The sequence below is a fragment of the Ursus americanus genome, chromosome 13 (assembly GCF_024610735.1).
Source record: "Ursus americanus isolate L20-20 chromosome 13, mUrsAme1.1.p, whole genome shotgun sequence".
Lineage (NCBI taxonomy): Eukaryota > Metazoa > Chordata > Mammalia > Carnivora > Ursidae > Ursus > Ursus americanus.
The window spans coordinates 59,955,778-59,970,073 of NC_142139.1; positions in this window are offsets into that span (position 1 = coordinate 59,955,778).

Genomic DNA, 14,296 nt, shown 5'->3' on the forward strand with positions numbered 1-14,296 from the left:
GCAATTTTCATTTAGAGATAGTAAGGTATTTACCCTTTATTGTGCTTCTTTCCCCTTTCATGCAGCTACATACTTCCATCAACATCATTTCACTTCTGCTTGAAAAAATCCTCTCATGGGGCGCCTGGGTAGCGCAGTCGTTAAGCGTCTGCCTTCGGCTCAGGGCATGATCCCGGCATTCTGGGATCGAGTCCCATATCGGGCTCCTCCGCTGGGAGCCTGCTTCTTCCTCTCCCACTTCCCTGCTGTGTTCTGTCTTTAAAAAAAAAAAAAAAAAGAAAGAAAAAATCCTCTCAAATTATTGCTGCTTCAGTAGTTACCAGTACCTACAAACAATTATTTTCACATTTTGTTCAGATTTTCTAATTATTCTTGGTAAGTGTATTGGTCTGAAATTAGGTAGTCTGTTATTGCTGGAAGCAAAAAGTCTCCCTGGATATCTCCATCTCAAACCTCTCTTCCAGATTCTTTCCCAGGTTCATATATTCAAATGCCTACTCGACATCTCCACATGGGTGTCTAACGACTCAAATCTTGGCCTTCCCCTGACACTCCCACCCCATCGCAACAAACCCTCACTTAATCTACTGTCTTACTTGATAATATTGTCAGCCTTTTATTTGGTCAACCTCAAGTCTTTGGAATAATTTTTCATTCTTCTTTTTTCCCTCAGACCTCATAGTCAATCTTTTGGAAATTATGTTGGCTCTATCTTCAAGATTTATCCAGAAACCAACTATATCCATCTGTACTGTTACAACTCTAATGTGAATCACTATTATATCTCACCCGGATTATCACAAAAATCTCCTAATAGGTCTCTCTGAGTCTACCCCTGACCCTCAACAATCTGGCCTCAAGAGTACAACTATAATGATCTTTTTGATAGTTAAATCAGATCATGTCATTTCTCAATTCATACCTTCCATTTAAATAATGAGAGATCTTACTACAATTTGCAAGGTCCTACTTGATTGTCCTCTCCTTGCCTATCTGACCTCATCTACCATTTTCACTGTACTCTACCACACTGGTCTCTTTGCTGTCCCCAAAACATAGAAGGCATTCTCATATCAGAGTTCCCACTCTAGCCCTTTCTTCTTCCTACAGAGCTCTTCCCTTACATATCCCATTGGCTAACGTTCACCCTTTCAGGTCATTTCTCAAATTCCACCTTTTCAATGAAATAAGGCCTACCATGACCAATGTATTTAAAACTGCAACTTGTCTGACTTCTGAGTGGCCCCCTTCATTCCCCCTTATTCTGCTCTATAGCTTTTCTTTCTTTCCATTGAATTTTTTAATCTTTTAACATAATATATGATTTGCTTATTTTATAGTTTATCTTTATTTATCTTCAACTGCTTGCATAAATGTTCCAAAAAGAAAGGAGTCTGTGTGTTTTTCATTAACAGTTAGAACAATGTCTGGCATATAACAGGCTCTCTATACATATTGGTTGAATGATAAGTGAGTGAATGAATACATACCTTCCTCCGTCTACACATTCTCATTCAGAAGATAAGTGAGACACTTGCCTATCTTGAACCATGAGAATCTATACCATATCCTCGTGTGTTCATGTTTTGTGCCAGCTGCAACAAGTGACCACAAACTTGGTAATTAAAGCAAGACAAATGTATTCTCTCACAGTTCTGGATGTCAGAAGTCCAAACTCAGTATCACTGGGCCCAAGTCAGAGTGTCTGAAGCCGTGCTCCTTCCAGAGGCTCTGGGGGGGAGGGGGGACTTGTTCCCTGAAATCAATTTTTAGGATGGAGTTCCTAGACTATGGCCACATTACTCTAATTTCTAAAACCAGAGTCTTCAAATCTCTCTCTGCTCTGTTTTTGCATTAGCTTCCCCTCTAACGCGTGTCAAACCCCCCTCTGCCCTCACTTATAAGGACACAAGTGATGGCTTTTAGGACCCACGTGAGTCCTCCAACATGTCTCTCCATCTCAAAATCCTTTGCTTATTCACATCTGCAAGAGTCTTTTCCCAAATAAGATAACAAATAACTTTTCAGGGATTAGGATGTGATATTTTGGGAGCCATTATCAGCTTCCTACACCTACAGATGGTAGTGTAGTGAGGATATTTTCCTTAGAGCTTCATGGAGAAGAGTTGTCCTATTAGCCCCAGAATCCTTACTTTGGGATATTAGGTTAAAGAGAAATAAACCTATTTTAAGCCACTGTGATTTGGGGCTTTGTTAAGTTCAACCGAATCGAATCCTACCTGATAAAAGCTGGTGAATCATTGTTAATATTTTTTAATTGAAATATTACATTTACCTAAGGTGAAGTAACACAGACTAACCCCAAGGTCATGTTTCTTTACTTTAGATTGGAATTGTATTGACTCTGGGCAACATTGCCTATTTCACATTGATCAGAAACTCTGATATGAAATTTAAGAAAACATTACAACTTGATAATGAAGTACGGCATAATTTTTAAAAACCTTGAAATGCTTAGAGCATATAAAAAGTAATATAAAGAAGTCTTATTTTAGAACTCTTTAGAACTACTGCTCCATATGAAAGCACATTAAACAGCTGAAGAGTTATCTTCCTTACCCTAGACACTTTCTCAAGAAGCCTAATAAGGAGCAAATGACAACAGTCTAGACTGAGTCACGAAGACATCAGTGTTCAAAGAAAAGTATGTTCTAAACAAATACCGTATTTGGTAAGTGCCAATAAATGGTAACAGAAAACCTGAGTTTTAAAATAAAAAACTGCCTCTTTAGCCTAATTGTAAAAGCTGATTTTTATTTTGACATGTTTGTCAAATAATGCATTAAGAAAATATTGGGCAATTCTAATTCTGCAAAAATAATCCCCAACAATCTTTCACCAGATATCCTCCAGGGAAAGGTATTATTGAGGAGTATAGGCCAAAAATGCTTTAAGAGATTAGCCCTGTGAAAGACAGTTCAGAAGGCTGTGGAATTCTAGTGGACATCTGTGTTTGGTCATATTTGGTCATTGCCCACATGTCTCATTAGTAACGCTGTCGGGGAAAACATCTCAGGCCAAAATCAAGTTCATTACCTGACAGAGTTATGTACCAAATGTTATCATCTTATAATTAAACTACATTGGTTCCCAACTGCTGCCCAAATACTCATATAAACCATACATTTCATTAAGATACCCCAAATTTTATGTTGTGGATTTTTCTATAAATTATCATCAGTTGGCTTATTCAGTAATGAATGAATGAATTACTTAATTCCGTAATTAACCACTATCCACTCAGCTGCCCAAATCCATTTTTCCAGTTTTCCTTTCCACATCCAGTGAGAGAGTAATTCCCAGTTATTTAAGATCTTCATTCCTGTATTACCCCATTACAACCACTCAGATCAACTCTAGAACTATTATTTCCCATCCAGCTTGCATTAAGCTCCTAAATGACCTCCACACATTTATCAAGTCCTTTCTAGCACATTCTCCCCCAGAGGGACCTCTGAAAAGTTAAATACATGCTTCTGGTGAAGACCATTGGGTGACCCACCAGATTCACTAAGATAAAACAGTGGAGCCATTAAGAACTTGGGCCCTGGATCCAAAAAACATGGATTCCAGTCCTTGCTCTACCACTACCTAGCTCTGTGATTCTAGGAAGTACTTCATGTCTCTGGTTCTCAAGTTCACACCCTGCAAAATAATGAATATAACAGTACTGTTGCATTAGCGTGTTTGTAGGGATTAAAAGAAATGATGCTTGTAAAGTCCTTAGTCCAATGGCTGGTACACACTAAACACTTCAAAAAAATAAGCTATGTCTCTAGTCTTGTGTTCTCTACAGTTATAAGAAAGTGCTGGTAATTCTCTGAAGGTATCATTTTGTCTGGTTTCTGTCTTTATACATGCTGCTTCCTTTTCCTGGAATCCAAAGTCCTTTCCCTACAACCTCAATACCGCTTTCCCTAATTGATTTCCACTTGTATCCTTAAAAATTAGTGAGATTGGGGGCACCTTCATGGGTCAGTGGGTTAAGCATGTGACTCTTGATTTTGGCTCAGGTCATGATCTCAGGGTCTTGAAATCGAGTCCCATGTGGGGCTCCGTGATAGGCAGGAGTCTGCTTGTCTCTCTGTTCCCGCCCCCCCAGTCACACTCTCTCTCTCAAATAAATAAATAAAATATTAAAAAAAAAAATTAGTGAGATTTAATGTCCTTCTGGAAGCTTTTCCTCACCCACACTCACCCTGGTCTAGGCTGAGTCTATGTCCTCACAGAGCAGTTCATACTGTGCGACCTGATGTGCCATATCACAATTGCTTGTCTAGATGTCTCTATCCCCGCATGGATTATAAGAACTACAGCTATTCCTCTCTGTATCCTAATTGGTTCATATGGGACCTGTATAATCAAGTCTTATGGATAGTGACCGACAGAAGATACCAAGTGAACAGAAGTGGCAGAAATAAGGGTTCTATAAAGTTGAATGAACCTGAGGGTAAAGGAGTCATCAAAAGGATCCCAATTGTCTGGTGGATGATCATATGCAAATATTTAAGACTGGATTTTTTTTTTCACAGAATAAATTCCAAACTAATCAGATCCAAATGTAGATCCAAGTAATAGAAAAAAAAAAACGTGGGTAAGCTCCTTTATAGCCTAAGAAGCAACAAAAGGGAAAGAATGATAATTTTGAACACACACACAGGTGTTGCATGATAAAAATAAAAACATAAACAAATCAAAAACCATAATATGTTTTCAAAAACCCTACTTATATCATAGACAAAGATTTACTATTCCTAAGATGTGTTTTAAAAATTGATAAGTAAATGGGGTGCCTGGATGGCTCTGTCAGTTAAGCGTCTGCCTTCAGCTCAGGTCATGATCCCAGGGTCCTGGGATTCAGCCCCGTGTCAGGTTCCCTGCTGAGCAGGGAGCCTGCTTCTCCCTCTCCCTCTGCCTGCCACTCTGCCTACTTGTGCTCTCTCTTTCTCTCCCTCTGTCAAATAAATAAAATAAAATAAAATAAAATAAAATAAAATAAAATAAAATAAAATAAAATAAAATAAAATAAATAATGGATGAGTAAGATGAAAGAATAGAGCATTTCTCCTATCTGAAGGATTTTCAGATGTAAGGATATGATGTTTAAGGCATTGATTTTTAAAAATTTAAAAAAATTTTCCCACAAACATTGGGGGATAAATAAGATTGACAAAATGGTAACTAGTGAAGCTAGATAATGGGTACATGGAGATTCATTCTACTGTTCTCCCTATTTTTTATGTGTAAAAATTTCCATAGTAAAAAAGCTTTTTGACGTGCTTGGAAGAAAGAAGATTTAAGCATTTGAAGGTTTAGGCTAATTGAGTTCCAGTGTTTGTTTATCAGTATTAGAATTTCTAAGAAGAGTCCTTATCAATGTTTTATTCTTCACGTTGGTTTGAAATTACTGTATTCTAGGTCCTTTAAAAGGCTAGCAATTTTATCTAGGATGTTTTGTTTCATGAAGGGTTATCTGTGTTTGGGCAGATGTCTTCTGAATTGGACACTGAGCCTCCTAAATCTCAGCCTGTGTTAGATGTACCAGAACGGTTCTCGGCCATTTCACACATATCAGGCTGGCCTTCTGGCACTCACCTAAACCAAGACCTTCGTAGGACCCTGGCAGGCCAGGCCCACACCGTTGACTTTCTTAGAGCCAATGCTGTTTCCTAGATGGGGACTCAGTGATGGGTTTCAAAATTTTTGCTAGAATGGCAAAAAAATGTCTTCAAAGGCTTAGAGGTTTATTTAAAACCTCCAATAAAAAGAAAAGTGACTTACCAAAGAGAAATATAAAACAATTAACAAATGACCCTACATTTCTGTAGTTATATATAAATATATAATTAAATAAATATATCTTTATCTTTTCATCTCCTTTCTCCACAACTGTCATTGAAGCTTTCTGACCATTTCTCTGCGTCCTGTTGTTGCTCAGTAAAGTCTGCTCTGCACTTGACTGCAAAATTAATTTCTAAGAACTTTATCATTGTATCTCTTTTTTGAAAAACTTTTCATAGCTTATCAATGTCTGTGGATTAAAATTCACACTCAGAAGTTCATGGCTTTCCACTCCAGGCAAACTTACCTTATCAACCTCTGGGCCTTTTCTCACCTGACTCTTCATTCAAGAAGCCTTGTGGCACATCTTAGATTATTACATTCTTGTTTAGTTTTATGATTTTATTCTTTCTAGTTCCACCTTACACTAAACTTCTTAAACAGTACAAACCACATCTTTTTTTTTTAAGATTTATTAATTTTTTGGGGAGAGAGAGAGAAAGCCGAGCAGAGGGGTGAGCAGAGGGAGAGAAAGAATCGCAAGCAGGCTCCTCCCTGAGAGTGGAGCCCCTGGTTGGGCCCCACCCCAGGACCCTGAGATCATGAACTGAACAGAAATCAAGGTCAGAAGCTCAACCAACTGAGCCACTCAGGCACCCCTAGAAACCACATCTTAAAGTTATTCTTCTCCCTAGAATTCTTTACACATTGTTATAACATGTAGTAAACAGATTTTTAAAAGGTTTGCTCATTCGATTCAGTTTAGCACTCTATTCAGGTGCCAAAGATAAGGAAACTAAAGAGAACCTGTTAGGTTTCTTCTCCTGGGTTTCTACACTCAGCCTCCCACAGGTCTGAGACTACAGATGGACTGTAATTCAAAGGAGCCCACAGGTTTGTGAGTGCATTGTAAAATCTCCGCACAGCCACTGAGCACATTGCATGACTCATTTTCAGAAAAGTTACATTTTCATATTTACGTAATTTCTTTGAGAAGTCTAAAAAGTTATTTTCATTGATTTTATAAATAAACAAGAGTAACAATTGTTTATCAGATGAGTCATAAGTTCCTGATGGGACACGACGTCTTGAAATTTACGGATGTGTGAAAGAAAATGTTTTCATGAACTTATAATCGCTTATTTCTCTTGTAACATCAGATGCGACCTTTGCTAGAAAGTTATAATCAATTTGGGAAGTTAAACTCTCACTCATTCTCCCTGCATTTTTCTTTTAAAATTTTGCGAAGTTTCTCATAATAATGATTATACCCTAAAAACTGAAATCACTTTAAAAGGTATACTTAGGATATGTATCTGAATCTATCAATCTATCTGTGTACCTATTCTTCCATCTACTCTCTCTGTTTCCCTACCCACCCACCTCTCACCTAGGCTCACCTTCAGAAAATATAACACTGGGAATAAAAGTGTTGTTCAATCTAAATCACAAAGCAAGATTAAGCGTGAGGATACTCTGATGCTTCTCATCTAATATCCACACTCAGCCAGACGCACCACAATAAAAACTAAATTCTAGGGGCACCTGGGTAGGTCAGTGGATTAAGCATCCTTTCGGCTCAAGGTCATGATTTCAGGGTCATGAGATGGAGCCCCACCTTGGCTTCTTTCTCAGTGCAAAGTACAGAGTCTGCTTAAGATTCGCTCTCCCTCTGCCCTTCCCCTCACCCCCCACCATCACTTTCTCTCTCTCTCTCTCAAATAAATACATAAATCTTTTTTTAAAAAAAACCTAGGGGCACCTGGGTGGCGCAGTATTTAAGCGTCTGCCTTAGGCTCAGGGCGTGATCCCAGCGTTCTGGGATCGAACCCCACATCAGGCTTCTGCGCTATGAGCCTGCTTCTTCCTCTCCCGCTCCCCCTGCTTGTGTTCCCTCTCTTGCTGGCTGTCTCTGTCAAATAAATAAATAAAATCTTAAAAAAAAAAAACTAAATTCTTTATTATAAACAAACGAACCTGCTCTAAGCATGATCTGTTAATATCCCAGGGGGGTTATTTTCTTAAACATTAAACTATATCCTATTAATGGCTACATTTATGAAAAGAAATCAAAGTGAAAGACACCACTTTGCTTCTTTAAGTGTATCAGACTCCACATATTGTTGCCCCAATGGCCACTTGCTGATTTTTCCCAGGGCCATTCAAGAAGGCAGAGTCACTGCAAGACATTATCACTCGGTTGCTGCTAGCAAATGTGTGGTACAAACAGCATTTTAGTTTGACCCTTGATTTTATAATTTAATACCAATATTACTTACGTTATTAGTTTTACTGGTAAATCAGGAGCAAGTTGTTGGAGTCCAGCTGTGACCCCAGGGCAGGAACTTTTTGCCTGCTGTCACCTTCTGACAGTTTGGGCTGTTAATTACCTCAATCAACTAGCCCACAAGCACCTCTCTGTCTGCCAGCTGGCAGACTCGACTTCAGAAACTGGCAGCTTGGGAAGATTTAAAACCTGTAAAAAGGGCTGCTATGTAAACAGTTTATTGTATAATATTTGATGACCACAGTAGACCCGCATCAGTAATCAAAGGTAGGGTCTGCTCTTGTGCCTTCATAGGTTAGCAAAGAAGAAAGTTAAAAACAAAACAAAACAAACAAAACAAAAAAACAACCCAGCTCTCATTTTTACCTTTTTTATCCAGCGGAATGAAACTAGGGATTGTGGCTCTGGAGGCATTATGTCAGTGCCGTGGAGGAAAGTCCGTCACTTAGCTCTACTGAAATAAGTGTAGAACCAAAGAAAAGGAAAAGCAAGCAAGCAGTAATGTTTATTTGGCAGAAATCACAGTAAGCTGGAAGGGCTTAAAGCTCTCTACCGGGTAAGGACGCTGTGTGCACACGCACCCGGAAACGCAATCAGTACCCACGACACGTGTGTAAATGCTGGACGTGCTGTAGGACGGACTGAGTCCGCCTGCTGCTCTATTCTGACCCAAACGCCCTTCCTTACATTCAAAGACATTTAAGATACGTTTTTCAGAACCATGCTCCGACTTCTGAGATTGGATCTTATATTTCACAATCTCCCTTCCAAATGCCATAGAAAAAATGTTTAGCTATTAATTTGATTAGACTATCACATGATACGTCAAAATGCTAAATGAGCTTTAATTCTAAAGAGTCTATTCGAACATTAAAATTCAGAGACATCTGGCTTTTGTTGATTTGCTGGCTCGTTTCATAAGCCAAGTGGCTGAAGTTCAAATCATGATCAAAGTCTAAATTTTTTATTTGCTTTAAAGGAATAAGAAGAGGGGTACCTGGGCACCTCAGTTTGTTAAGCGTCCAACTCTTGATCTCCACTCAGGTCCTGAGCTCAGAGTCGTGAGTTCGCACTCCACCCTGGGCTCCATGCCCACCATGGAGCCTACTAAATAAATACATACATACATAAACATATAAAGGAATAAGAAAAAGTGTAATACACTGTGATAAAATAACTAATTTTCAGAAAAGAAATAAAGCCAAATTCGAATCTATCTGCCTTTGATTCATTTCTTTGAGGCCTTTCTTCATGTATCTTTCCAGAAGAAAATGGAGAAGTAGTAAATTTCTTGGTCTCTTCCTTGGAAACTCTCTTCATACAAATCGTCAGACCTATTTAGAATTAATTACGCACACACACACACACACACACACTATCTGAACATTTTGCAGGTAAGAATTATAAACTTATCTGTATTACAAAAAACCTGAAAACCCCATGTCTGAGTAAGAGTAGTCCCTGCAGGTTTGTAATCGGCCTTGCCTTCCAGAAAAGCAAAACTTCCGTCTGCTTCTCTCTTTCACTCTTTTCAACCTCTCTGCAGTATGTTCCGTTGTTGATAATATTGATTGCTAACTACATGCCACACGAAGAAGCACTTGAAGGGTATTATTTCTCCTTCATACTTTGCAACAGCCTTATGAGAGAAGTCATAAGATTGCCTTCACCGTCCAGATAAAGGTGCTATAACTCGCTCAGTCTTGCAACGGACAAATGTCAAAGTAGAGATTCAGTAGGAAATCTTTCTGACTCCTGGCTCTAGCCCCTCTGGGCTCTGCTACACCACCTGTCAGGCAGCAACGTTTCCGGGAAATGCTTTCTTGAAAGACGATCACATCTCTGGGCTTTCTTGTCTCTCCTCCCTCTTTTGCCAGAACGTCACCAGCTTTCTCTTTTTTTCTCTACGTATGTGGAGTATTGCCTCTGTTCCCAGGGCTTCTTCCCACCCACTGTCCTCATTTATTTCAGTGGCTTTGGCTTCTACTACTACGCATGTGGCTCCATCATCTTCATCAATTTTCTTGGGTTCTAGAACCTCCTCTTTGCAGAAAAACTGCCCTTTCACTTGTCACTGTGTCTTGGGTAACGGCATTATTGTCCAACCAAACTCAGGATTACCCATTGTCTCTTCATGTACCAACGATCCAAGTGAAAAAGTTCTTAAGAACCCTACTTTTGAAAAAAAAAAAAATCTCTTTTTTTCTTACACTTGTAGCATGGCCAAGTTTGAGTCCCTGTTATTACTTGCTAGAGTAGTATTTCAGCAGTATCCTAACTGCTTTCATTGCCTCTCGTCTCCACGTTCTCGAATCAGTCCCACATTGTGCCACCAGAAACATCTTTTAAATCACAGAATAGTTCTTAGAACTCACCTTTCCAAAAACCTTCGATAGCTTCTCAATGTACACAGACTAATATCCAAGCTCCTCTGTTTAGTAAACCCCTTGGCTTAGTTCTGGCTTATCTTAATCCAGCTTCACTTCTACTTCAATACCCAAGATATACACTCTGCCATTCCCTAACCGTGCCCTGCCCTTGTCTCCTCCTGATTATGTTTGTGCTGGCCTTTCTCTGTGGGCTGCTGCTGCTGCTTTCATCTTAACCCCTCTCGAGCCACATCTGGTTTTCCCCTATGAAACTCCTCATGGTCCCACTATGATTCCCACTAAATGATTCATCCACCTCTCCATTTACTGAAGAAATATTTATTGAATATTTACCGTGTGCCTGATAAGAAATATTTACTGAATATTTACCATGTGCCTGACACTGTGCTCACATCTAGAATCTTAAAAATACAAGGCAGTTTCCCTTTTCTCAAGGAGTCTCTAACAGTCTGTGGGGGAAGACAAACAAGTAAATAAGCAATTGAAATGAGGTACAGTTTTCATGAAAGACACAAACTACCAAATCTCACTCAATTAAAAAATAACCTTAAGGAGCATCTGAGTGGCTCAGTTGGTTAAGCATCTGCCTTTGGCTCAAGTCATGATCCCAGGGTCCTGGGATTGAGCCCCACATTGGGCTCCCTGCTCAGTGGGGAGTCTGCTTCTCCCTCTCCCTCTGTCTCCTAGCTCTCGCTCTCAATCTCTACCTCAAATAAATAAATAAAATCTTTAAAAAAAATAACCTTGAAAGTGCCATGATTATTTAAAGAAGAAGGGGGAAAAGGAGGAGGAAGGAGAAAGGAGGGAGGAGGGAGGAATAAAAATAGGAATAGGAAGAAGAAGAAGAAGAAGAAGAAGAAGAAGAAGAAGAAGAAGAAGAAGAAGAAGAAGAAGAAGAAGAAGAAGAAGAAGAAGAAAAAGAAGAAGAAGAAGAAGAAGAAGGAGGAGAAGAGGAAGAAGGGAAGGTGGAGAAGAAGAAGAAGGGGAGGTGGAGGAAGAAGAAGGGGAGGTGGAGGAAGAAGGAGAAGAAGGATGATGATGATGATGATTCACTAGTAATTCCACTAAACATTTAAGGAAGAAATGATACTGATTATTCACAAATTCTTCCAGGAAATAAAGATTCCACCATGACACTACTGTTACGCATACTAACAACCTAATATCTCAATACAGCAGAAGATAAATCATTTGCAGTTCAAGGGAGACATCCACTAATATTAAAACCAGACAAAAACCCTATGAAAAAGAAAACTGGAGACCAATGTCTTTCATTCATATAGATGTCTTTGATTTCTGTGGGTTTGCCACCTTTATAAGGCCTCATGTCACTCCGCTGCATTCTCTGCATCCAGCTGCAAGACAAGAGGAAACAGAGAGTGTGGGGATCACAAGATCAGTTACCAGGCACCAGGTCTCAAAGTCTATATGGCTTCTGCTTGCATCTGTTGACCAACACTCAGTACCCTGGCCCCATCTAAAGGCGGGGAAGGCTGCATACTCAGGAAGAAAAGGAAACAGACGAGCACGTACAATTGTCTCTGACACGGTGATCCTGAAAACAACATATACTTCATCGTTTTCCTTTGGTATTCACATGTATTTTAGCTGCCTCAAAGTTTTTGGAGCAAGGTGAAGTATGAATTAATTGATTATACTTTTCTTATCATTAAATCATAACTAATATAATAACAAAGATGTTTTCTATGCCCCAAACTTTCCATGTACCTATTATAATTATGGAAGGAGCACAATAAACTTCTACTGTGATGATTGAAAAATGCTAAAGAACTGATTCAGCAAATTGAATGAAACTCAGGATCTTTCCATGTCTGCATCCATGAGTATAAATGAAATGAAATTATAGCTCTCTGCATCTATGTTTCTAAATAAATTCAAACAAAAATGTCTGCAGTATGGTACAGGCTATTGTGTTTTTGTTTTTGTTTTTTAATTTCTACTTCTTACCTAGGACAAAAGAAGTACAGCTGTTCTTTGGCTTATGATGGGGTTATATCCTGATAAACCTATCAGAAGTTCAAAATAATCATTAGTCCAAAATATATTTAAGACACCTACCCTATCAAACATCATTAACTTAGCTTAGTCTACTTTAGATGAGCTCAGAACACTGACCTTAGCCCACAAAGCCATCTAACAAAGCCTATTTAATATTACAGTACTGAGTATATCACGTAATTGATCGAATATTGTACTGAGAGTGACAAACAGAATGATTGTATGGGTAGAGAATGGTTGTGAATGGATCCGTTATTGACCCTTGTGATCGTGTGGCTGACTGGGAGCCGTGGCTCACTGCACTGCCCCACATCACGTGGAGAATGGCATCGCCTATCCCTAACCCAGGAAGAGATCAAAATTCAAATTCTGAAGTATTTTTTTTACTGAATGTTATCATTTTCTCACCATCGTAAACTTGAAAAATCATAAGTCAAATCCTAAGTCAGAGACCAGCTGTGCATATTAACTATCTCATTATATCATGGAGTGGTGGAAAGAGAAGTGGATTATGAAGTAGGAATCCCAGGTTCTAGGTCTGGCCCCATTAATATCTGTGGTCTTAACAAGCAGCTCAAGTCTCTGGATTTTGTCAGTAAAGTGAAAGATGTGGATGAGATTATCTCCAAAGTACTTTCCATTTCTAGTGTTCTGAGAGTCTTTACAAAGCCATAAACTCAAGCTCGCTTGCTCCCTTTGGAGTCAAAGGGGCTTATCACTCAAGGACTGAATGTTTTGGTGGCAGAAGCTCAACTGGAATGAAAAGAGAAAGGAAGGGAGACAGAGAGAAACCCAATTGAATCAAAATGTCTCTTTGCCTTAGGAACTTGTAATGTACAATTAATTCTATCTGGGGAAAATTATAATTATTTGTATTCTTCCCATAAGAGGTTGGTTTTGGGGGGGCTCAGTAAGTCAGTAGTCATTGCCATAGACGATACCCTTATTCACCTGCACTTATGTATTGTGGGTCAGGTTCTAACCGTCCAGTAGCTAAGACTATCAAATGAATATTAAAAATACTGAAATTTCCTGGTTTGCATTTAATTAATTTCTAAGGCGTAACCACAAATAAGATGATGTAGACCTCAGAAGAGACCACATGAAATAGAAATAACACAGAAACAGAAGCTTGAAAATCTGTATTCTATTTTCTACTGTGCTCCAAATTATTTTCGTGATGTTGGCAAGTCACTTAAGATCTTTAGACACCAGTTTCTTTATAAAAGAAAGAAATGTTTGGGTTTGCGGGATGTTAGGATGCCTGGCAATCGAGAAATCCCTTTAATATAAGAAAAATAAGATCCAAATTGAGAAATACAAATAGTCATATATTACTAAAATCCTATCTCAGATAAATCCTGTAGAAAGACTCATAAGCAACATTTCCCTCAACAACTGGCCTTCTGGCTTACCTTGGACCTACCGCTATTACCGCCATTGTTAGGAGAGAAAGCAAAAGGACAAGTTCATATTCTGTTTAGAAGATAAAAGAATGAGTTAAGGTCCTATGTCACAGGTCTCAAAACCCACAAGGTCTAAAGGTGGAATAAGTAAAAAATAAGCAGACATGTAACTTAGAGCAATGGAAAGGTGAGCAATTTTTCACATTTTTCTTTTCAGCATATCAGTGAAATGAGAGAGGCAAATGCTTCTGTGGGAAATTTAATTTCAGTTTCAAGCCTCAAATTAAAACCTGCCAAGCTTCATATAGTAGGTTTCTTCTAAAGAAAGTAGGAAGAGCATTTACACACTGAAAAATGATTCGAAATAAACGGAAATATATTTTCTAGCAAAA